We start from the raw sequence: 26,210 nt of genomic DNA on the forward strand, positions 1-26,210 counted from the left end.
CTTTACACATTTAGCTTGGACAACGCAGATATCCTGGCGGCGATTCCGCACGGGAATTATGATAAACGCCTGCTCGGCGAAACCTCATACTTCGCTCGCGTTACATCCAAGTTACATTATTCCCACGCGGCCGGATGAATTCTTTTGGCCGTGTCATATCGGCGAAACAGCGATGTCGAAAATTGTGATACGCGCCGTTATTTGATGCGAATTTATATGATTCACTCCCGGTGACTAATCCTGGATGAAACATACACCGCAAGTTGGATAAACAAGTTTTCGTTAGATACGTTCTCAAGAGGAAACTGCATTGTGCAATCTAACGCAATCCGACAGATATTCATGGCTTTTTGGGAAGTCTAAAATGAAAGACGCATCGTTTTGTCCATTAGAGAATTTTAGTTATACTGAATCGTTTATCTATCGTTATAATGTACGAATCATTTAGAATGAAATATCATATACGCACATTGGATGATTCATCGCTGTACGATTAATCATAGTAAGCGAAAATAACGGATAACAGTAGTATTTGTTTCATCGTTTTAACATGAATAATTATTTCTGCGTATATATTGTTTACATTTCGTTCTTTCCTCTTATATTTGAAATGATTCATTCAGAATCAGCATTAAAAGCCGTACATTAAAGTCAATTATTTTATGAATCAAAAGAGGGTGAATATTACATTGGGTTTTAAAAATTGATTTTTAAAATCAATATTTATTTGAACTATTTTGTCGATTTCGACTTTATTCTACGTTTTGATTTTCTGATACTACGTACGCTTTATTGCAATAAATTTAATAAACGATGCACTGAATAAAGAATTAGTATTTTTTTATAACTAAAATAAAGCATTAAAGCATTAAAGTAGTAAAATAAAAAGTATTAAAGTATTAATATAAATGGTTTAGTCCTTTATGATTTTGCGCTTCGCAATACGTGTAATGTTCGTAAAGAATATTCTCTTTATTATTTTGTACAGATTCATATAGAGCGGAGAGTTTTATTAAAAATTCGTGGTTCGACACACAAAAGATAAGCACGTGGAATATTATTATCGTACTGTCACGCGTGGAGGTACTCGATGTATACTTCAGCATTAAGTTTCAGCACGCGTGTGGGTCCGACCCGCACTATACAACCCCCTCGTGGATATTTGCGCGCGAGCGTGCATCGTAAGAGCATTCCGTGCACGCACGTGACATACGTGACAGGCCCTCACACTCAGCTCGTACTTGTGTGTAATTTTACGCACACAACTTATGAGAGAAAAATGGGTGAGAAGTGAAGTAGTACGTACACCACTGAGAAAAAAATGAGTGAGAAGTGATTAGTACTCGATTCGCGAAATTATCTTTGAACATTTTAATCATTGTCTATATTTTGAATTTCGTAAACGCTTATATTCTGCTATAATTAATAAGTTTACTTGCATTATTTACACGTTACAATAAATAATTATAAAATTGCGAAAATTAAGAACGCGTAGACATTTATGAATTCTTCTACTATTATAATAATTTCCTTGTTTTATCAGCTTCGATCTATCATCTTCTGTCATCTTATTATACTAGTAAAGTCACGTCGATAGCGTTACATGACGGAGTTTCTCAGGAAGTCTGAAACAATCTTTAGTGCTTATACGTACATGTGCTTATACGTACTCACGAGACTATATGTGCTGTAAGAAAGCTTATTCGACAAGTCGTCGTTGAGTCGAGTTTGAAATTCGACGATTTCGCAGATTTTTCGCATACTTATTGAACACACGCGTGTAACAAACGCGTCTTTTTACGATGCTAGGTGACTCGTTAAAAAAAAGGGGTAAAAGAAATCCGAAACTGTGCTTTAAAAATCGGGATAAGAGCTTTTACACTTGAGCCGGTTTTGTCTCTTGTGAACGCAAAAGTACTGTCGCTCCGCTGATTTTCACGTAGGACAGTTAGTATTTTTATGCAACTCACTTGCGGAATGATACCATAGATGTTTCTTATTATGGTTGATGAGCCAGTACGATAATGTCGACGATCGTGGAAAAACATGTTTGACTCGAGAGCGCGCGTATCTTATACTTTTTTTTATTTTTGCCTGGTAATTTGTACGAACATATTTTGTATGTTGCATTTACGTTCTATAAGCTTTACGATCTATAAGCTCACACATTTTTTTAAACTGTACAAATTAATAATAAAAATGAGAATTATATGTTATTATAATTACATGTTGTATGCTTTAATTAATTTCATATATTTCTACTTGTTGATTTTATGAACACTCTTCAATTGAAAAATATAATGTATATGATTGCTTAGTCAAAAATAACTTAAAATAACTTAATTATAAAAAACAAACTCAAGCAAGCTTTATTTAAGGTTTTTTTAAGTTTTTAACTAGTTTAGATGAATTTTACAAGCTTTATGTAAATTTTGGGATTTTTTTCGGATTGACTCCCAGTAAATTCCCCTTGATTTTTAGTAATACTTTTGAGGAGAATATTCGTCTTTTAAACTTTAAAATGTAGTGTTGTATTACTCATGCTGTAACAAGTCTGTTGCTTTTAGCGTATCATAATCATAAGAATTCTGCACTCGGTTTTCTTTCTTTCTCTTTCTCTCACCATGCGTTAAATGCGTATTTCCGGAACACGGAATAATCTCGGAGCGCACGTAGTAAATTTTCAGCGCACGTTAGGTGAAATATAGGAGAAGACAGGCAAGGAAAGGGTGGAGAGAGAACCGATGCTTACAAGCTCTTCCCTCGTGTTCTTCCAAGATTCCGGACACGTAACCGTCTTGCAGCCCATGCACCGAGTCCCGATAAAGAGCCTCGTGAATAGTGGCAAAAACATCGGACCGTTGTTCTTATCGTCGCAGTATGCCTTCGTATCTCACCATTAGTGCGAGTTATGCAATAGATTTCTGAAATGCTTTTGACGTAATAGCTTTTGACGAAACAATCATGGATGCACGCAGGAAACTGCGTGCAGCGTCATTGCATGAATCTCTAGTGCATTGTTGATTTGGTGTAAATCGATTGCTATTGATTCCACGTGTTGCTATAATGCTTTTGAGGGTTTGCTGCGATCATTAATACTGATTTAATTGTTAAAATTTTGATTATATTTTTAATGTTACGATTTTATTGCGATGTTATGAATTAATGTTAAATAAAAATATCTTGTATCAAAAATGCAATGTCTGACTATTTTGCATTTATATAAATTTTTTTAATTAATTTTAATTTTATTTAAGACTTCTTTTAACATAAAATAAGTTAACATAAAATTATTAAATTTTCAAAGTAAAGTATTTATAAAAATTTAAGAATAATGAAATAAAATTTTTTTCTTTTTTTTATCATTAAGAGTAAGTTAAGTTTCATTTTTTAAATGATATAATTTTTAGTTGCACTTGACACAATATTTATTGATGTCTTAGTCGATTGATGTCTTTATCGATACATTATTGTTTGAACAATAATATAAGTATATGAGTTTTGTTGAATGACTAATTTCTTGATTGGCTTATTCCTGGAAGATCATCCTAATCCCAAAGGGTCACGGCGAAAGAATTTGAAGTACTTTGTTTATAAATAATTGGGAAATACAGTACAAGCATAGAAATGGGAAACCAACTGATAATATGATTTCGCGAAGGTTTCGTCTTCGATGTCGCCCCTCTCTTTATCGAAGGTATGTGTTCCTAACTGAAGAAGGGATATGAGAGGGGTGGTAACCGCCTCAAACGGATAACAGGAGTCGAGTAATCAGATCCATTCTCCCCCTCGAATAGCAACTCACTTGCTTGCCAGCTCATTCATCCGACCATCCGAACGCCCGTATTTTCGGCCTTATCGACCTTCCAAGCTTCCTGCTTGGTTATTACTGATATAAAGTTGCGTTTTGTCATATAAATCATTAAAAATATTGTTACGTTATTTTAAAATATAAGAAATAGAAAATTAATGTGCTAGTAAATAATAGGCTATTTTATATTTTTCCATTTTACAAGGAAAGAATAATTATTTCTTTACCAAAAAGTAGACTTTTTTAAATATCTTTCTGGATAAAAATTTGATAAAATATTGTTTAACAAATTTTTATTGAAAAAACATGAAATTTTAAAATACATAATATACATAAATGTATATTTGCATGTATGTATATTTATGTATATTTAGATGTATATTTGAAAAAGGTATAGATAGAAATGATAGTTAAGGTATAACAATATCACATGTTATCGCTAGATAACAAAATAGTTACTACGATCTATCTTCAAAAGCGACAGTCGATGTTGCTTTTACAAGAAACGATTGACGTTTCCGAGTATTTGCTCCAGTCCTTGGAAGAGATAACCGCAGCTGTATATTCTTTCGGTATAACAGATTCCCATTAAGATGATAATCAATGTTGCATGTCAACACTTAATAGTAATTTTCAGGTGGAAATTGCAACTCAATACGAAAATGATAGCAAAGTCAACAGATGATAAAATAATGCTTCGCAGATGGCCACAGGTTTATTTTCGCTACTAACGACAATTCAAACTATTATAAATCACAGATAGACATAAAAATTAAAAGATTTTCAAATAAGAATAATCATGTAGAAAATGCTATGTAGGAAAAGATCCTGATGGGTAAAATATTTCATACTAAATACTAAATATATTATAATTGTGACATATTAAAAAATTATTTATAAATTTATTATGGATTTATAAATTTTATTATGGAAATATCGTTATGGGCAAAATGTTATGGAAATTTTGAGACTTATAGAAAGAAAGCAGAAATTGTAAATAATATTAAAAATTTTTGACACACACGTTACATTAGTTGCCTTTTCTGTATGAATTCTTGAATTGATATAATTATAAATAGAAATTAATAGATCGTGGAAGGTTGACACTTAAATAATACCGGATGATTCTATAAATGAGACGAATAATTTGTGGCTAATTAGAAATTTTTATCGGCACGCGCCGCAAGCACTTGCACTGGCATTTCGTTCGTCCATCGTGTTCTCGAGAGGATCTTTGACTTTTCCGACTTCCATAGGGAATCAGTGGAGTATCAAGAGTATACGAGGCTATACGAATGTAGCGACCGAGCGAGGAGGATCTTCAGGCTCTGAAGGACTATCGATTCGACGGGTCGTCAGCCAATCCATTCGGTTCAAAGGATCGGGAATCAGGATCGAGACGAAAATCCCTCGGTGAAGACGCGCCGCAGGATTCCGTTGGTCCGCGGTGCCTTCGTACTTCGGCCCCACTGAAATCCCTTTTACGGCGTGTCCTTCGACCCCTCCGTGCCCGTAAACCTCACAAATTACGTCCCGAAGGGCGAGACCGAAAACTTGGTGGGGAGCAGGTGCGCGAATTCCGTAACACACATGTGTAACGTGTATGCACGTGCACGTGCGCATTACTTCGTCCTTCCTCCGCACCTCCCGCCCGCCGATCTTCTCAGAAAACCAGTACGCCGGGGTGAGAAGAGGGCTGCTCCCGCGCGACACCGGGTATTATATTAGCATAATATCTGCACCCGATGCTCCTGAATACATCGCTTGCCACGGAGTTCGGGAGAGAGTTCTGGTCCTATCTTCGCAATCGCCATTTACTATCGCGCGTTCCAGTCAGGAGTTTTCATTAATATGTAGTATGCAATTTGCTCAATTTAGCAGCACAAAATTTGGAATTTGCTATATTTTAACTATAATTAAATAATTTAAGAGGATACTTCTTTCGATAAGAGAAATTTCATTTCATTTACCTCAAAATTTTTTTTTATATTAAATTTTTTTTTTATATTAAGAAGCAGTAAAAAAAAGAAATATTTGCGGGTTTGATTTCTTTCTAATACAGATTAAAGATAAGAAAAAGTAAAAAGACGAGAAATTTCAATTAAATTGGAAAATCGCTCATTGTGCGTTAATCGCGTATTATGCGGTGTATCTTATTACGGTTTACCTTATTACGGTGGTTACATTGCGTAGTCCGCCACAAGGTATATAGCGATGATTACTTGCGTGTTCACCGGCGATTTCGTGGAGGATCGTTTGAACGCGATCCTACGCTCCCGGACTGCGAATTTATAGTAAGTAGACTGCAAACAGCGAAAATTGCACCCGTCCGTACTCTAAGAAATATCGTCTTCTACGCAACCCTTGATTTATGCGCACGTTGTCGCACTGTGTTTATGCGGTTCCCTTTGCCGCGCCGAATATCTACCCCGCTTTAAGCGTAAACGCGGAGATGATAAATGGTTCACGCCGTGATTCTCCACGAAATTAGATACGGGAATAGTTCCGAGATTATCTCAGGTGAATCTACTTAGCTTAAATATAAGATATCATCCAACATAATTATTTTTAAAATGATAATTTATGTTATGAGGGCACCGTGATTGAAAAAGCATTCATTGAGAACGCTTCTATTTATAATTTTTAAATTTTTAAAATTTTAATTTTAAAATTGCGAAAAATATCATACGTACAACGAACTTTAAACGTCATTCAGATCTTCCGGATGACACGTGTGACTTCATGTAAATAGCTCATAGTCAGCGGATTTCGTATTCATTACAACTTTTGTTCCATGTATGTTCCTGTTTATAAGATACTGATTTAGAAATTGGAAATTGGAAAATGAATAGTTGAATAAATGAAGAAATGAATAGTATTGGAATATTCCATATTCTTTTACACTCAATACTATTCAGTTTCGAGATCTTCTGAAAAATTTATATTTACGCAATCTATATTTAAACGAAGTGCGACTATTTTGAGTATTTTTTTCTTATCTACACAAATGTTCTATGTTTTATATCTTTTTCTTCCCAAAAAAAAAAGAAAATAAAAAGGAAAACGAGCTATCCTTTTTTCGTTTAAAAATAAGTAAATAAGTATGGAGTGTGACCGTGTTGCATTAAGATGAACCGAGTAATGCGGTGCACGTCATGAATTTTCCTCCGTAGAGAAATTCGTACGTACCGATTTTAACGCCTTCGTTTAGTCGCGGGTCGCGGCTTGTAGCCGTCGTAATTTCGCATAAGGCGATTACTCGCCGCCGGAAAATGAAACGTTAAGGAAGTGAGCAGCTGGAACGCGGGCGCCGTCTCCTATTTTACTCTCTCATTCTCCTTCCTCTCCCCATTTCCCAACTACGTTTCGCTAGCCCGCCGTGCACGGCTCTCCTCGAGTGTGCACGCTCGTAAACTACCGGCGCGCACTTTTTGCTGCCGTCTAAATATTTTATACTTCGGACGCAGGCGGTGCCCGGCCCTCTCTCTCTCCGCGGGCACTTTCCGCACGCCGCGCCGCCGGCTCAATAATTGAGCAATGCTAACTTATCGGGGTACTCTACCCGAGCAACCCCCGAGTCTCACTTTCCCCTTACGATACGAGCCTGATACGAGCCGCGAGTATAAACGCCACCGAGGTATCGCACGAAATAACGCTACAAACGACGGCCATCCTCTGCGTGGCGGAAGATTATTTTCTGGATATCAAGCGAGGAAATGCACGACAAGCGTTACTGACGATCCGAGGAACTCAAACATTTATCACGCTACTGAGGAAACAGGCAGTGGGATTTGGAAATAGAGAGATTGACAGTACGCGCACTAAAATATACTACAAAATATCTTAATATTAATAGATCTTTTAGCCGCATATTTTGTGGAAAATACATTGCTATTTTTTATTTGGAATTTGAGGCTTATTTTAAATAATTTTATATTTTGATTTCTTAGTTAATCTCTTTGAATAAAATACAATATCCTTAATGACTGAAAAATATTATCAGAATTTTATTTATTTTGATGAACAATCGATTATTGTAATTTATAAAAGATTTATTATTTATTTTTAAAGTACGTTTTAAAATTTTAATTAACAATCCAATGTTTCTTAAGATTATATTTCTGAAGATTATTTCCAAAAATTATACGTATAAAAAAAATATTCTTTTTTAAACTACAGTACTTTAAGTACAATAATTAATTATTGGCTTGGCACGTCGATGTCAAGTTCGATGCACTCTCTTCGAGTCCATCATGTCAACGATACAACCAGTTCTCTGTAGGCACTATGTGTGTAGTTTACGACTGCACTTCCGTTTTGCCCTATATTCGGGCCTCGAGAGTATTTGGCTGCTACTACGTGTATACTGGCGCTCATCCATGATATTTCACGATATTTATTATCGCGTCAAGCGTACCCTCTCGTGCATCCTGTCGTCCGTTGGCATCTCTCAACCGTTATCGTATATTCAGCGTGCGCGACGCATTTATTATTCTGAAAATTATAATTGTAACGTTCCGGTCGCAATATTTTTGACTGCGATGAATAGTCGTCGCACGAAAAAAATAATCGAGTGTATAATTATTTTGTTAACATCTTGTAAAATTAGATTATCTCGCATTTTATTACGTGCAGAATTATTAATGGCAACTTTTTGATGCAAATTACCGACTAAAAGAAATTTGATGCTGGATAAAGTAAGACAATTTTGTACGTGAAATTATGTAAAAAGATGGCTCATAATATCTTCGTGATATAACTCATTTTAGCTGATAATTTCTGATAAACATTTTGGCACTTGAGTGCTTATCGACGCGCTATTGTTTGTGGGCTCGGCTGGAGCGAAACAGTCACGGCGCGCGTCGTTGCGTTTTAAATCATGGGCAGTTTACAACCAATGAATGTAATTTCCCTACTCGGTAGCCTATGTTGGAATTACATGTTTATCAATTACAGCTTGATTACCTCCGCTCAACGGAGTACGATATTACAGGTAGTTTGCGTGCATACGTGCGTACGTGCGCGCGTGTGCGCGCTGGATGGAAGCTAACTGCGTCACCGGGTACGTTTCATTAGCGAAATTGGATTGCCTCAAATCGAGTAAACGCGAATCTACCCCCTTGTCGATTGTACGTTGGCGAAACGTTTCCGATTCCGTGTCGAACAATTTTTTCTTCGCTTCCTCCTCGTTCTCCTCATCCTCCTCTGCCTCCTCCACCTTCGTTCACGTATCGCGCGCGAATACCCGCGCGAAAATTGCATCGAAAGTTCCTCTCGCGCTTGTTTGCTCGCGAGAGACTCATCTAACCAATGGATTTTCTCCGAGAAGTATTCCCGCGCCGTTCCCGCCGTAAAAGGATTCCCTGCCACGTAACCACGTTTCCGCTCTTTTTTCCGTTTCCTTTGCAGATGCGGAGCGTATGCGGCCACGCGCGCGCAACCGCTGATTTTTATTCGCGGCGCGTTTGCGCAAACAATTTTTAATTTCGGCACTGGAACGAGATAACTCAATATGTTTGAATTTGCTTTTCTGCGAGACAACGAACATGCACTGCGGGAATATTTAAAGATTACTTGGGATGGGTATGTGTATACAAGATAATCAATCTAAGTAGCAGAAAATGCTAAACGCGATCACTTCCCGTGAACAATTAGTTACTATCACCGCGCGCAATTAATGAGCATCCATGATTAACGATCATAAATGCATTCGCTATTTATCGATCGAATATTTTGCGCGTTTTACTTTTATTTTATTTACGGAATCGAAGAGAATGAGAATTATAAAAATATTGTTTTATCACGATGTTTATTAGTTATAATAACTTGTTTAACAAATTAAATTTGATATATCTTGTAATGTGCGAATATTAATCAATTATTTTTTTAATAAAGCAGTTTTATTATTTTTTATAGCTTTTATAGAATTTTTATTTATTGGAAATTCGATATTATATCACTTGAAACAAAGAATATTGCATTTGATATCTTTTGTTCTAATTTAATTCCATTTAATTACATGAGCTTTAATAATCTTTAATAATCATCTCGTCGCGTTTGTAATATTGTAGAGTATTCGACAATGGTCATCAGGTTTTGCAATGTAACCGTTTTTTGCAATTAACGTTATTATACTTAAATTACAAATATATCTTCATAGATCTTTAAAATGTAATTATTGAATTGTCTATGTCTCTCTCATGATGCAAAACTTACTCTGAATACTTTATTTGATGTGCTTTTTGATATGCTTTTACAAATTTGTATAATGATTGATGAATGATTGATGATGAAATCCGAATCTTACCAGATTTAACTATAAATAATAAATACTTAAAAAATTGTTGTCTTTGATACGTCGTACGTGTTGCGACAGAAAATGTTCATGACCGTGATTACAATGTCGGAATTACATCGAGCAAGGTGCGGAAACCGCAAGGATGATACTCTGATACTGCGAGATTATATACACGACCACTTCGTGGTACGCACTACGAAGGATCGACAGGAAAATAACCGACGCCCATAAATTGTTGGACGTAGCGTGAAGAGAACAAAAACGGCATACAGATATATCGGAAATTATTATAGTATGAAGTTTAGAAATCAGAGTGAAAAGGATAAGAATTTTTATCAACTCTTTTCTGTTGTTATTTAACACCAAAAATTAAAAGATTTTAAATTAAACTTGAAATTGTAAATAGATAATAGGCTTTTATCTTTAATTAATTTTAATTGTAATTTGATTAGATAAAAATTTATATTACAACTTAATTAGATTGTTAACAGAATCTATGTACTTCAAAGAACAACTCATATTGAATACTCTTGAACATTTCAACAACGTAAGGTTTTTTTTACATTACTCTAAAAAACAGGTATCGATGACTAACCGACGAGAAACGAAGCTACTTAAAAAAACAAAAGAATAAATGATCAGAGTAGAGAGAAAGAGAAGCCGCCGCGGTCGCGGCGATTTTCCGCGCGGGCAAGGGGACGACGGCGGCACAGCGGGTAAACAGTGCGGCTGCTGAATGATAAAATTCGGGCGTTAATCAGAATCTTGTTTCCACGGCGGGGCTCTCTAACGAGGGACCGTCGGCCATTGTGCCATTTACACAATTACACGTTCCCATTCCCTGCGGACGCGTTTCCGCGTTTGTATGTTCGTCGCGGACTGCGCGGCGCGCCTGTGTGCGTGCGTGCAAGTGTGCGAGCGAGCGCTCGCTCCTGGCACGTGTGCGTATGCGTGTATATGTCTCTGTAAAGTGTAATGCACAGGGGTGGCCTTCGCGTCTGGTGGCAGCACACCGAGAAGAGGGGATGGAGCAGCCACGTTGGTGGTAGTCGGTGCCGTTAGCGGTGGTGGTCCTGTGGATCGTTCGGGTTTAGGGAATGGAGGGAAGCGTAGGATCGGAGCGTGGGGGATGCCGGCGGCGTGAATGTAAAAGTGCGTGCGGGGGTGTGTGTCGTTGCGTACACACGTGTTATTGATCGCGGGCTGCTCGGCTCGTTCCTCCGGCTTGCCCGTGGCACAGGGCCGCCAACTGCATTCTCGCTAACTCTATTCTCTTAGGAACCCTTCTGCACGTGTGTGTACGCACGTACATAGGTATATACGCGGGTATGTGTGTGCTCGCGTATGTGTGTGTGCGCGCGCGCGTACATGTACAGGCTCTTATGTGTGTACAGGACAGGAATTTTGCGAGGGCCTGAGCGCCGTCGCGATCAGTCACGTGAGAGATGCGAAATATACTCAAATTTTTAATTTCCTCATTCACCCCGAGATGAAAGGATGCTATTTGAGCCGAGATTACCGCCTCAGGGATGTGTATTTTTAAGTTTCATACCATTCTTCAAGCGTTCGTGTACTAAATAATACAGTGACAGATGATGTTATTTATTATATTTTAAATGTTTAATTTGTTTACGCCTGAAATAATTGAAATAAGTCAAAAAATCAGTTTATCACTCTGTTAATAAACAAAAATTTACTAAAAATGTTTCAGCTTGAATAATATCTTAAAATATCTTATAAAGAGAGTCCTCAAAAATTAATTGTGTTTATTTTTACTTATAATTTTGTGACAAAATCGTTTTGTCGTTTGAAATAATCAACGGGGGAACTAAATGCATTCGCTGTGTAGATTAATTAATTTTTTAATGAATATCGCGTATAGATTAAAAGAAGTGCAAAATGTTGGCGTCGTAAAAGTGATATATGGAAATGCGTAGGACTGTACGATGGAATTAGCAGTCTATAAAGTATGTAATGAATTGCTCACTGAGTCATTTTCTGCAGATAAACAAATTAGATATGCCTTGAAATACACCGTGAGTAGATACGTTTAATCGAGTCATAAGCACGTGAGACGCAAATAACTGCAGAAGTCTATATCAATTTCGTAATCACGATGGATATTTATGAAAATGCAAGAAGAAACGTATAAGCACAAAAATTCTTCTTTTGAAATTCTGATATCTTGTGGGAAAAAATTTATTAAGTATTATCGCGAAAGATGTTTTGTTCTCTCTCGTTACATATAGCGAATAAGGATTTCGATTCTCGCAAAAGTCATAACTCTCTCGTGTCGCGTTTGCGAACCCCGTGCTCGCTTACGCCATAACGAAAGGATTAAAGAGCAGGGTGTGATACATCTGCACGACATAGGAGAGATACCTTTAACCACACTGTTCAGGCGCGAAAATTCCTCGGTTTCCGATTGGCCGGCTTTCCACGATAGAGGATTATTAATTTTCCGATCGACAATAGCCCGGGCGATCGTGTAATCGGAACTCCAGACACCCTTCGCCGCCGCCACCGCCGCCGAGTGGACGAACCAAAAAATTGCCTTATCGAAGATTCCATCCGACTGGCGTTGATCCGGCTGTGAGCCCCCTGGAAATTCAGCATCGAGGCTGTGCAGGGATTTGCGTGACGCCGGAACGCGCTTCCGCGTTCGCCGCGTTTGCGACGCGGACGCAAAAATTTCTCATTCCGCCGCGTTGTATTGAACGCTCGCGTGAAACGAATAAATCTCTCGATGCGACGGGTATCCGCTGCCGGCATCGCAGTGCCGCGTGAAGATCTTTGTTCTGGAGTCGTTGTTCGCGAGTTGCGCCATCGAATTATTTTACATGCGAGTTATTACCGCTTGTTCTCTCCTCTCGCGCTTCCGCGACGCACCGCGGGACAGAAGCTCGTTACTACCAGAAGAACTGAGCAATTACATTCTTCGTAAATGCACGAGTTACCCTTTTTATTTAATTACCCTTCAAGTTAATTAAGGATCTTGTGTGTAATGGCGAATATAGGAGGATCGCTTCGGGAGGATTATTTTACCACTGCTTCCATCGGATAACTTTGTTTTCACGAGAAATCGCTCTCATTACTTACACTCGAACATACTTCGATCACGAAAACTTCGATCTGACGCGACGCTATTAATCACGGTGCTCGCTGGTGCTTCTTGTCTGCGTTCCATCGGTGTTCGTTTCCGATCGGTAATCATGATTTGCCCGCGCTTTCGCTCAGTGTCACGCAGTTAAGTCCGATGATACATTTGCACAGCGTATACACGAGGCGAGAGACGAGGCTGACATTGACGGGCGGATAAAGAGAGAGACTTCGATGGCAATGGTCTGTCAATGTTGCGATAGTAAGTCTCATACATTGCGAGACAATAAGAGTTTTGACCCTTGCGTTTTTCAATTCGTCTTTTTCGTCTTACAAAGAAATATAATGATACTAATCAATTGAAGGAAATTGAATAAAGTTTCGCAGAAACAGCGTGATTTTGAAATTGATATAATGGAAAACTATAAAAATACTTTAATTGTATACATAATTAAAATGGGAAAGAAGTATTTCTTTATAATCGTCATCGCGTTTCAAAATTCATCGCCGTACGAATGTACACAAATATATAATATTTATTGTTTACATAAAATGTATTTTGGCCATTATTGTTAGTTTCGCATAGTTGCAAATAAAACGGCAGAATTAGCGGAGCAAGCTCACTATAAGGAAAGTTACTTTTAGCGCACACTATACTTAGTGATATGGATCCTCAGAAGTTACTCGGGGAATACCTCGTGCCCGTGGGCGATCCACGGGGGTTGCGTTTCCCCTTCGTTGGTAAAGGGAAAGAAAGGGGCGGCAATTTTGTGGCCGCGGCAATTGCACGATTCATTCTCGGAGCTCACGCACGGCACCGATGCACGCGCAAAACGTAGCAATCATTAAGTTTCTGTCTCTCGCTCTCTCAGTCTCTCTCCCTTACGGTCGCCGCCCCCGTCCCTACGTTCTTTATCTATATTGCGTCCCCTTCTCTGCGCCAGGATTCGCCAGGAAGTCGGACGGTAATTACAGGGTCTTCAAAGGGTCTGCTTTTGGCCTCGGCGGACAGTTTCGTGGGAATCCGAGGCGGTCCGAGCATTTGCGAAAGGGTGCCTTCGAATCGACACGCGAAACTCCGCAAGAAATTAGGATTTGAAAGAGTAGCCTGACATGAATGGCGAAACGACGAAATCCGCGGGTCTTGCATACCGGAGTTGGTCTGGCAGCAATTTTCAAAATCGAATTAGTCGAGGAGACTGTCCATGGTCCAGTCCATTGCCGTTCATTAGCTGCAAATGGTTACAGGCATCGCAGCTGCTTTCTCTCAATATCTTTGACAGGAACGCACTTTAATTATTTTATTATCGCAATGTATTTTTGTTAACAATTTTTAAATAGAATTTAGAGACACAATTATGATAATTCTAACTTTATTGAAATAATACTTGTATTAATTAATTTATAAGAGTTAATATAATTTGTATAATTGATTTTTTTTTAAGTATTAAATATTACGTATAAATTTTAAATTATGAGCAATTTGAAACATTTTAATATCTAAAAAAAGCTCGACAAATTAATTTTGATAACAATTATTAAATACAAAATTATTAAATACAAAAGGATTATTTTAATTAACTTTTTATTATATTTATTATATTATATTTTTATTATATTATATTATATTATATTTATATTTTGCATATGCATTTTTAATATATTTAATTAACTTTTCAGTCTAATTTTAAACAAATGATAAATTTAATTCTTTTATTATCATACACTATAAAACTTTGATTAAAAATGAAAATTTTAATGTTTAATTTCTAACTCAGACAATTCTATGAAATATTTTTCAAGATTTCGTAAATATTTTGTGAAGATCTGGAAGTTTATTCCATTATCTTTACAGAAAATTGTATTCGCTCAGATGAAATTTTTATCGATCCCGATACCTTAATGTCCTTCATCGCTGTGTGCTGCAGGAAGAAAGCCGGCTCGATAACGACACGGATATACGAAACTTTTCTTGCTATTCTGGAATCTCAGCACAATGGTTGCCGTGGGATAGAGAAAAAAAAAAAAACGAATATTGAGTCTGAAAGATCGAGTCAGCAACGGGTCGAGAGACTCTCTAGCTTGATTCCAGAGCGCGCGTACCTCCTTACTACCTCGACTTTCTCTTGTGAGTTTTTCACGATCAAGGGAGCACGCATCGGCATAAAGACCCTTCGTCGACCCGTTTCCATGCAAATACACGCGCGTAATACGGAATGTTTGCTGCTCGCTTTTCGTCATCTCATTTCCCAAGTAAATATCCCGCTTGTCGGACTGACAAAGTTTACCCTCTCGTCTATCTCTCTATCATCGATGTCCACAGACGTCAGAACAAATTAATCTAACAATCTAAAAAAATTTGCTAAGATGCAATTACATAGATGGTAAATTTAAACGTTAAATGTTTAAGAAAGACATAATAATATAGTCAATTATAATTATCCCACACTTTGAATGTATATTTTTCCAATTAAAAAGTATTAGAAAATGTAAATTAAACGAAAAACCAAATATGGATAGATTATACAATTATTCAACTATGGATATTAAAAAATCCTAGCGAATAATAAATTGATTTTAATTAGATAGAAATATCTAATTTAATTATTATATATTTCAGTACTATAGGATTTCGAAACATTTTATGAGAGGTACATCATTTAATATAAATTGATACTTTATTCAATTTTTCTATTTTTCTTCATATTGTCATTTGTTTTAGTCTTTCGTTAACGATAGCAAAAGGATATCAGCGCACTCGTTAAAACAACAAGCTGCTCGTAGAAGAAGCGACCGTTTCCCAAGGGAAACGGTCCGCGAATTCTGTTTGATTAGCTCGCAACCATCTTCGTCGCGTCTTTCGCGCCCTGAGCTAACATCCAACAGGATATAAAGGCCCTTCCTCGTTCCGTTTCTATGCAAATACACACGCGCAATACGCGCCGTACATGCGCGACTTGCGTCTCGTCTAAGCTTGTTTGTCGAGGAAACACGGCGGACGCCATTACGGGGTCCAATAACATCACGATAAAGTGCACGATGGCAGTAATACCTGTCTTGTACAAGTATATACCGACATGCGTAACATGACGTCTGTAGCGTAGATGCAAGGTGTATCCAGTACGGTTGTATTTAAAAGTGAATGTATCCAAATAAATATACAAAATTATTTTTATGTCTAATAATCATGAAAAGTTTAAATGCCATAGTGATTCGTTCAGATTCACAGCGTATTCATATTGCTAGATTTAATCTTTTTATATTGCTGCATTTAATTTTATCTCGTAATTGTGTTTACAATGTGATATTGTTACAAAGTATATATACGTATCTATCGGTACATATTTATACAAAGTAAAGTGGATCATCACTATAGAGAAAATTGGTTTTAAATTAACAAGTGGTTCATCGGTTCTGCACATTTTACATTGTTTTGCCAGAAAAAACATTTATGCACCTATTATCATATTATACACTAACATTGATGTTTTAATTTTAAATTCTTTCAGTTTATTCAATTTCATTTATCTGCTATCGCATTTTTATCAATATTAATACTATATCGATGCTGTTGATATCGATTGCTGTTGAAAAAAAAATCGATTTTATCTGTTACTTATAATGTATTCATTCACATTTATTTTTTTACATGTTTGTCACAACACTGTTTTTATATATACATCGTTTATTCAAGCGTGCCACAATAAATTTGCAATCGACTGCACACGCGGGTTGCAGCTTCCTACTTCTTTCCCCTTAAGATTCTCTTGGCTTCGTTTTTCTTCGCGTGGAAAAATCAGCAGTCAACGCGTCTTATCGCTGATCAGCTGAGAATATGCGCATTCAGTGTCTTGAACAAAACAAGATTATCGTGGTTTTCCGAGCGATGAGCGACGCTTCGATATTTCAATCGTTTTTCATATGTGCGCCTCAAACTGTGCAATACTCGAATACGCGAAGCGCGTTTGTAATACGAGACAAGAATTTTTCTTTTTTCTCTCTCTCTCTCTCTCTCTCTCTCTCTCTTTGATGATCCTCTCTCGAGGATGACTGTAAGCGTCTCGAGTACTCTTGATATGCAGATGACATTTTGCGGAAGAACCGTTGTATATCGTCTTGCGAAGTGTACATAGTCGCTTTTAGTTTCTACCTTAATGAGCATCAAAAGTATATGCTAGCACGTGTTGCATCACAATCTGAACCTTTTCGAGGTGTTTTACATTTACATTTCTTCTTTAACTCTACCACCTGAATGTCCTTTGAACATGCGTCTATTTCTGTGCTTCTATAATTACATAAATTATTAGACACCTGTGTGTGTGTGTGTGTGTGTGTGTGTGTGTGTGTGTGTGTGTGTGTGTGTGTGTGTGTGTGTGTGTGTTATATATATATATATATATATATATATATATAATATATATGCTGATATTTTACGTACAAAGAAAATGTTTCAATTCAATTAAATATAAAATGTGTTGTTTTGCAAAATTATGATATATGCATATTGCATATTTACGTGGAAAATCATGAAATTAGGAACAGTTGTTGAAAAGTGATCTAGCAAACAATAAATTCCTTACACGATTTCCTGCAATTTCTATAATTAATAAGCATTTCGTCGTTTATGTTTCATTATTTATCTCGCACATTTATTTCTTCTTCTTCTTGGACGCCTTGTAAGGCTCGATAAAATTACCAGCGTGCACACATATACGGAAGAATCGCGTAACCTGGACGCGTCGCATTCGCGCGCGCACACACGCACACACATACGTACGCACGTGTGCGTACGTGTGTTTATACGCGACGGGCGTATAAAGCAGCTCGCTCGAGCAGTCCGTTCTCGCGCGTTAAATTAATTACGGACGGCGCTATCATTTATTTTCATTTCCCCCGGCGGCGAATCGCCCCCAACAACGTCGCGCCGGAGCCCTCGCACACGGTATTGCCCCGCCAACTCGTCTCCTTCTCTCTCGCCCCCACGTCTAAGCCACCCCCGCTCTCACTCACCCCCTCGTCCACTGTTGGTCCGTTAACGGAACGGTAACCTCGGCTGTTGACTACTTGTACGGGCCGTGCGACTATTACCGACCGAATTATCGCCATGTGACCCCCCCCCCCGACCAGATTTCTGCCTTAAATGAAACTAGACACCTCTCTAATACTCTTCGAGGCATTGATGCTTTTAGCCGACGTTACGCCCCGGAAAATGAACGTCTCCCGACGATTGGCATTCATGAAATCGGAAAAGTCGGAGTCATAGGAGTTCATCGAGACGACATTGTAACTATAAATTATGTCATTGCTCAATGTTAAATTATATACATAATTTATGTCTGTATTTCTAGAGAAATTTTTTCAGGGAACTCTGAGCTTTCCTTCGTGAAAGTTATTTTCCGAAAATTTCATCATGTCGCTCAAACCTGTTTTCTTTCACAGAAACGTGGCAGAAGAGTAGCCACTTCGAATTAACACTGATCGAGTTTCCGCCATCTGATCCCAACTGTAATTCTGGTTGCATATGAAAATGTATGGTCTGCTAATGGCATCGACCACACGCTTTCCTGAATTTGCCATATGCGCGTTGGATTTTCGGTTTCGCTGATTGAGAGGGGGAATTCGAACAGCGTCGTTTCGACGTGCTGGGATTATCAGAATTGTAAGGAAAGATTCACGGCAAAAGAACCGATTCGTTATCAGTACATTGCACGGTGTTTCTAATGGATTAACCGCATAACTGTCGATAAATACGTGCAATTACTTACATCTTCTTTTGAAACATACTGTTTAGTTTGCTACTAAACACTTATCGTTAAAGTCTATAAATATCATTAATCAATTAAAATGCGATTGAGGCAATTTTCATTTTAGTGAAATTTTCAGTTTGCTTTCCAATCCTTTCACTTCCTAACGGATTTCCTGTTCGACTTACACTGAAGTCTTGCTAAGTTTATGTTATCACGGAAACAAATGAATACCATGAAGCAAAAGGTATACATTTTTTCCAGTTTTATTAATTAGTGTTAAGTTATAAAGAATATAGAAAATATATGTGTAGTCTTTAATATTAAATAATACATCAAATAATTTAAAATGTTGCTTTTAATATAATTTCTATATATTTTCAAATTTGCATATATTTTTAAATCTCCTGTTTAAGCCATAAAAACAATTTTAATTGTTGTTGATCGAGTCATTTTCCTGTGGACGTAAACAGTATTAATATATACATAAAACATGACAAAGCGAATTACGCAAATATTATATCGATTAATTCGTATTATTTAGTATCACGTTACATATTAATGTGCGCTAATAATATACGACCTAATACACGTATGAAATATATAACCTAAACATTATGTGTGAGGTGTTCCATTATGACAGCATTCAATTATCAATTTCATGTATTTAATTTGCGGTTATCGTGACATAAAAAATTAACATTGAATTGTGATTTACATTTTTTATCTTTTCTAACATTTATAATTATATGCAAATCGAAATATCTTGCGTTATTATCTAATTATTATCTTTATTAATAATTTAATTGTATATTATCCATTAATGATGAAAGCCGACATTACTTGATGCCTAAATATCATGGAATTAATATATAATATTCTGACGGCTATTTAATTTAATTGCCACTATTTTCTGATTCGTCAAAATCGACGTATGAATGCGCTTAGCATCGCGGCGACTGGCTCGCGAATCTCTTGACCCAGCAGTTATTCCGAGAGTAATGTGCCAGGATGGCGGTGCTAGTGTGGTTTTTGCGGAGGCTTCGAGACGAGATGAAGCCGTCGCGTAATTACTGGCCTCGTTAGGCGGACCTGCTCGTCCGGTGTCACTGCGACTCGTATTTAATTAGCGTTATCGCCAACCGTGCGGCTCGCACGTACGACGCTTTATTAGAGATGACTGTTATTTTTATGCACACACGTGCCAAAGACACGAGAGATACTTCCGCATCATCTTTGAGGAAGATAATACCTACCCCCGCTTTTGAATTGCCTATCGCGGAATTGCGTGGACGGCAAATCACGTTCGTGCGTGATATTGAAATTGATCGCTCGAGGGTGAGTAACGTTCAGATTTATTCTCTGTAATCTCGCGATGTGTTTTAAACGCTAAGAAAGTGGAATACAAAGCAAACTATAAGTTTGCGAAAGGGAAAAAGGGGATTTAAAAGGTTCTATAACATAACTGAATAATTTTCTTTATTTTCATTTTATGCAGTGTAATATATTAGATGATCATTTTGTTCAATCATATTTGAATTACTTTCGTAATTAATGTATTTAAGTTATTTTTCTTACTTACAAATTTTTATCATTTCTTTTTACATTCAACTTATCTTTGAGGTAACATATTTTTTATTAGTTTCGCAAAAAGTGATGGAGTTGACATTTAAGAGCGAGTTCCGTATCGGGGAAAAAGGTCGTATTTATTTTTGTGAAATAGATTAGCTTGACGGTATGCCAAGCAAGTTTGCGGAATTAATTAAATTTCTAGAATCTTTACACGGTATATAAATGGCATACAAGCTAGGGACGAAACGCCGCGACGGGAGGAACCGACTGACGAACAGCTGTGTAATGTTTATCGTTACGCGTGTTTATAAGCGATCGTTGGAATGTCATTGTTATTTCAGTCTGCATCCGCATACTTTTCTCGCGATTGTTATGGTGCGATTGTTTCGTTAATTTCGATCTATCGTTCCATTGCTATCGAAGCGTTACCATCACTTTAGTGCTGCAGCGATGCATCACGCACGTATAATATTTTAATAGTATTTTAATTTCAATAGTATTTTAATTTCTATCTTTCATCTAAAAACTACCGAATATAACCTTAATGAATAAACATTGAATTACATCCCGTGAGTTAAAATCAGCAGTAGAGGAAGTACTTGATGTCGTAAAAAGCTTTTTATATACACTGTATTGTAATTAAAATAACGATTCTCTATAAGATTCACAGATGATGCATATCGTTCTTGCGTGCAATAAATTAGTACACAGTATATAATACTATATATAAATTACATCTCAAAATTAGTAATAATTTCCGTATATTTCATTGATATATATACATAAAAATATATATTATTGTTTACCGTTTCATTAAATAGAACTTAATCTAATACATCATAAAAATCAAGATTATTCAATTAAATCGATTTTTTACTCTAATCTTTAAATGATAGGAAAATTGTTACACGTAATTATAGTTTACGGTTAATTTCTAATTGGAATTTCTTTTCCTTGCATTATTATAAAAGAATGATTATGACACTTATTTTGATTTACTGAAATAACAACGTCAAATATTAGACATAAAACGAACTCACGCAGCGATAAGAACGATGGCGAAACGAGTTGATCATAGCACAGGTATTGCCACTCGTTTTCTTTCTCTCTATATGGCGAAAGCAGATATCCACCTACATATTCACGTTCCCGTATATATCCTCCCGATACCGGTGGAAATTCTCACTCACCCACTTTCGAGCCCTTTTGCCTCTTCACCTATCTTGCTTTCCCTTCTCGTTTCCCCGCTTCCTCGCTGCAGCTCCCTTCGAGCGCGTAATTAATCGCGCAACAAGGTGGTGTTGTAATACGTTCTGAAAGCACTACCATGCGCCTGCACTTTGCGCAGTAATGCAAGAAAGCCGTCGAGGCCCTTTGATATCGACCATGCCGGCCACGTGACTTCAAGCGCGGAACTCGCAATTTCTTCATTATCGAGATCGCGGTTGGCGGAATTATGGAGCAGAAGGTTACACGTGCCACTTACTTGGATTTATCAAGGGTAGCAATATTCTCACAATCACGAGGAGGAATTACAAAAATAAACCGTGAAAGCTACTGCAGGGAAAAGACCCTTGTGAGCTCAATTACCTTACGATCGTGCTTATTTATAATCCATTCCATAGCTCGGTGTGTATGTGTGCGCGCGTTGTTAGCTCTAGAAAAAGCTTTCCATGATCGACGTAGTTGCATCACGGAATAATGTTGTCGTAAGGAACCTGTACGATATCGATGATAATTCGCATGATGGATTAATTCTCATGCGAAAAATGCGCTGTCGAGTCGCGTATAAACTACAAGAACCGAGGTGTTGTCGCAATTACGATTGTCAGAAGAATTTTGAGAGCGCACAATAGACGATTCTATCGGTTTTTTTTTTTTTTTTTTTTTTATAACGAAAGCTTCTCATTCAAGCGTGCAATTTGTGATTGATGTTTGGAACGTTACATCAAAGTGGTGCTGCAATTCACTCATCAATCGTACTTCTACTTCTATTGGGATCAAGAGCGTCGTATCAATTATTTTTTTTTTATTGATACATTTTATTGATACCGAGCGTGGATCTTCAAGTACGTTTGAGCGCGAGTGTATGACCGACATTCGTTCGCAGTAGCTTCCATGTGTCGACGACCCTCGTCACGCGGAAGGCACTGAGCCAATAGAGCACAGCGGTAGCGCTATGTGAGAGTCTTGGAAATAAGGACACACCGGTTGCTGGTACGCTCGATGTCGCGTCTCCGACTATACGCCACTTCACCGTCCTCGTTGTACGCTTGCACTTTGTGCAATAATGCGGGAAAGGCACGAGACCCTTTGATATCGACTATCTGATCGCGAGTCGTTGCTGAAGTGAAACTTCGCGAAAGGATCTCTTCGCCCTCGTGTGAAAAAATATGTCTATATATATATATTGCTTTTACACTCGTACATTACGAGCCACTTCTAGCGTTGATAAGTATTTTTCTCATTCGTTGAAGTAAGCGGATGGACGGTGATCGATTAAATTGCTGATAAGCTCTGTAAGTCTAAGAGATGCGCTAGATGACGAGCTGATGCTAGCGATATATTAGTAGCTGTGTGATCCATCGATCTCTTCTTTCGGAGTAAATTTCAAGGAACATTCATGCGACTGCATTATGCACGGCTGCGATTCATTCGATTAGAAACGACGTCGCTTGTAGGGGCCCGCCGGTCGACCCATAATTAATCGCGCGGCCGTCCCGTAATATCGCGAAAGAGCCATGTGGTTGCATCGCCGTCACCGCACTGCTGCACGCATCGACGGAAAGAGGTGGTCCTTTTGATGTCGCGCCTGCGATGCCATTAACAACATTATACGAGAACGGTCTCCTGTCGCCACTGCTCTCCCTCTTCGCTTCTTAACATTTGCACGAAAAATCATTTTAAATATTTTCAACAATATTTGTGCTTTCGCTATTTAATGTAATAATAAGTTTGGTAATTTAGTGCGAAAAAATGTAAGCCAATATATCTTGAAAATGAAAGGGAAAAGAAATTACAAACGAATCATTTTAATTTCATTTATTTTTAAGAAAAGTGTTACATATTATAAACAGATACACCAAATTAATTCTCATATAATAATGTCGTTTAGTCTTGTTACTGTAGACGTCAAGTTCATCTCCTTCATTATTTTCACTCGCATCGTTTTACAGCTCGATAGAGCGCAGGCTGCGTTAAACACGACATTTAAAATACGGAACCTGACGACCGCTACTTCATAGTCAGCCATATATTTTTGTTTGTTCGTTTTTCTCGATTTAATTTTCGTATCATCTTCCGCGTTCCCTTTGCTCGCGAAAAGAGCGAGAAGGGGAGGGTGGTAGAATTGTTTCGAGACGAATAAATAATTATCTGTGTGTCCCTTGCACCTCTTTCATTCACCGGTATAAAGTTCCAACGGCGCGATCCTGCGGCTACAAGATACTTTTCGTTCGCTTTTATATCGGCTATACCCCGCGTTCCATTTACAGAGAAACCGGTTTTTACTCCCGTCTCATTTCACCCATCCCCCTGCGATTCTCTCTCTGATCTTTCCCCTAGCCGTGTATCGCTTCGCTTGTTGTTCTTCTTCATTTCTGCTCTTCCGCGCGCGTCGTCCACGACGAATTGAGACGCGCGAGAGGAAGCTCGACTTCTCGACTTCTTCCTCATGCTCTCTTTGTTGCTCTACGCATCTCGCCTGCGTCTTACCGTTTTACGGTAATCCAAAACGTTTAGGTCTGGAACTCCGGTGCGGCTGGAAAATGTCTCTTGAGTGCGTCGCAGGACTCTCCTTCTCTTGCCGTTATTCTCGCGAAGTAACAGCGCGAATTTTCAATGCTCGCGAACTTTGACGACTCGCCGAGCGGCAAAGTGCTATTAATGCGCGATAAACGCGCGACAATTTGCGAAAATGACGCGCGAAAATTTCGAGAAATACCGCTGTCTCGTAGATTCTTCGCTGCACTTTGCGATATTTAAGTAATGTATATTTAATGTTTTATAACATGACATGTATACACGAATTTATATATTTAAAAATCTTGTACGATGTAACCACTTTTAGATTTAGCTTCTTAATCTGAATACATTATTATCTATATATTATATATAATTATTAGACACGGATTAAAAGAATTTTGTACTAATACTTTGTGTTAAAATTTATTAATTATTTTTTCTTCTCGTGTGCGAAAGCGAATCGATTTTTATTCCACTATATCTCTTTTGCCGTCGTTTCTCGCTCTTTTCCATGCCTCGGTAGTTCATCATACCTAGGCCTCTCTCACTTTCTTTTTTCGCCGTTTCTCATCTTCGTCGCTCAATCTCCGGATTAATCCCCAGAGTTTAAATCTTGTGCGAATGTCACGACACAGGGTCTTTTAACGGAAGCACCGTTTTTATACCGCGATGACGGTCGCTATTCTTGAAGGGACTTTCCGGACGTGCGAAAAATGGCGAGGAATTGGATGTCGTATTTATCGGTTACGGAGCACTGAATGTCGTCCGCGATCGTGAAATAGGGATGGTTATTTCTCAAGGATAGTGAGCAAAAGGGGGAACACGCCCATGTGACGGTGGAGAGGGCAGCTTGAAACGACTCTTCGACACAGTTAAAATTGGAAACGGTCTAAAAGCGGAAAATGAAAAGTTAAGACCTCCTTATCGTCCATTTTCATGCCGCCTTGCTGCTTCAGTCCGATCTCCGCGATTTCGAAATTTCTATCGGCGAAATATACTCATAGTTTCTATGAATTTACCTCATAAGAAGGCTTCCGCGAAAAAGCCAATCAATTTCGTGGTAAACGTACGGAAGAAAAAATGCTTATTTACAACGCATCGTTTACTAAATAGCAACACCATCAGAAGATGGTCGAGAACTTAGTATTAGTAGCTTTGCGAGGTCTGTTTTATTTTTGGATTATCCTCCGCGGTTATATATCGGTTCGTGAATCACTCGTACGTTCTCTTTTTCCAGTCATGTATCGACGAACGAGCCTTTAAAGACGTGAATGTGTCACATCGACCGCCAAGATCGATTGGCGTACGTGGCACGTATTCATTATCTTCATTGCGAAACGTACTCGGTATATCGATCACTTTCGAAGTAAAGATGGTTAACGTGCTATCGCGTTCCAGTAATGTAACTTTTCCAAGAAGAGTCGACTGTCCTCTTAAATCGCGAATATTTCGCATAGATAGAACGCGTAGATAGAAAAAGCTTTTTTCTTTGCACATATATATTTATCGTACTATTTGATTATTTACTTGATTATTTACTTATTAGTTACTTATTTTTATTATCTTTGATGAGTGCCTTACATATTAGATTAAACATACAAAGATTTTAATTAGATTTAATTAATTAATTAGATTTAATTAATTAGATTTTAATTTCGGTACAAAGGGCAAGATTTTATTATTTATTTATAGCTTTCATTCACTGAAATAAAGTTTAAAACTATTCACGATTTACGATCAAATGGTTTGACTTTCCCAAAGATTTTTATTTTTTTCTTTCAATATTTATACTATTCGTATTATAGCTTCATTTTCAAGATTCAAGGTAAAACGTTCTGTAATATCCGTGGTTTAAGTGACAGCAAATAATACGAGTTAAAAGGACTAATGCGATCTCTTGTCACCTACTTTTCCTCAATTCATCCGAATATCCACGAATAAT

The 26,210-nt window shown here is 37.6% G+C and overlaps 1 protein-coding gene across 1 annotated transcript in view; it reads left to right on the forward strand.

Annotated features, from left to right (window-relative positions):
* LOC105422263 (Krueppel-like factor 6) overlaps window positions 1–26,210 on the forward strand; it is a 315,425-nt gene that overhangs the window by 60,639 nt on the left and 228,576 nt on the right. The gene's annotated exons all lie outside the window — the stretch shown is intronic.

The sequence above is a fragment of the Pogonomyrmex barbatus genome, unplaced genomic scaffold (assembly GCF_055798465.1).
Source record: "Pogonomyrmex barbatus isolate J1 unplaced genomic scaffold, ASM5579846v1 scaffold2, whole genome shotgun sequence".
Classification (NCBI taxonomy): Eukaryota; Metazoa; Arthropoda; class Insecta; order Hymenoptera; family Formicidae; genus Pogonomyrmex; species Pogonomyrmex barbatus.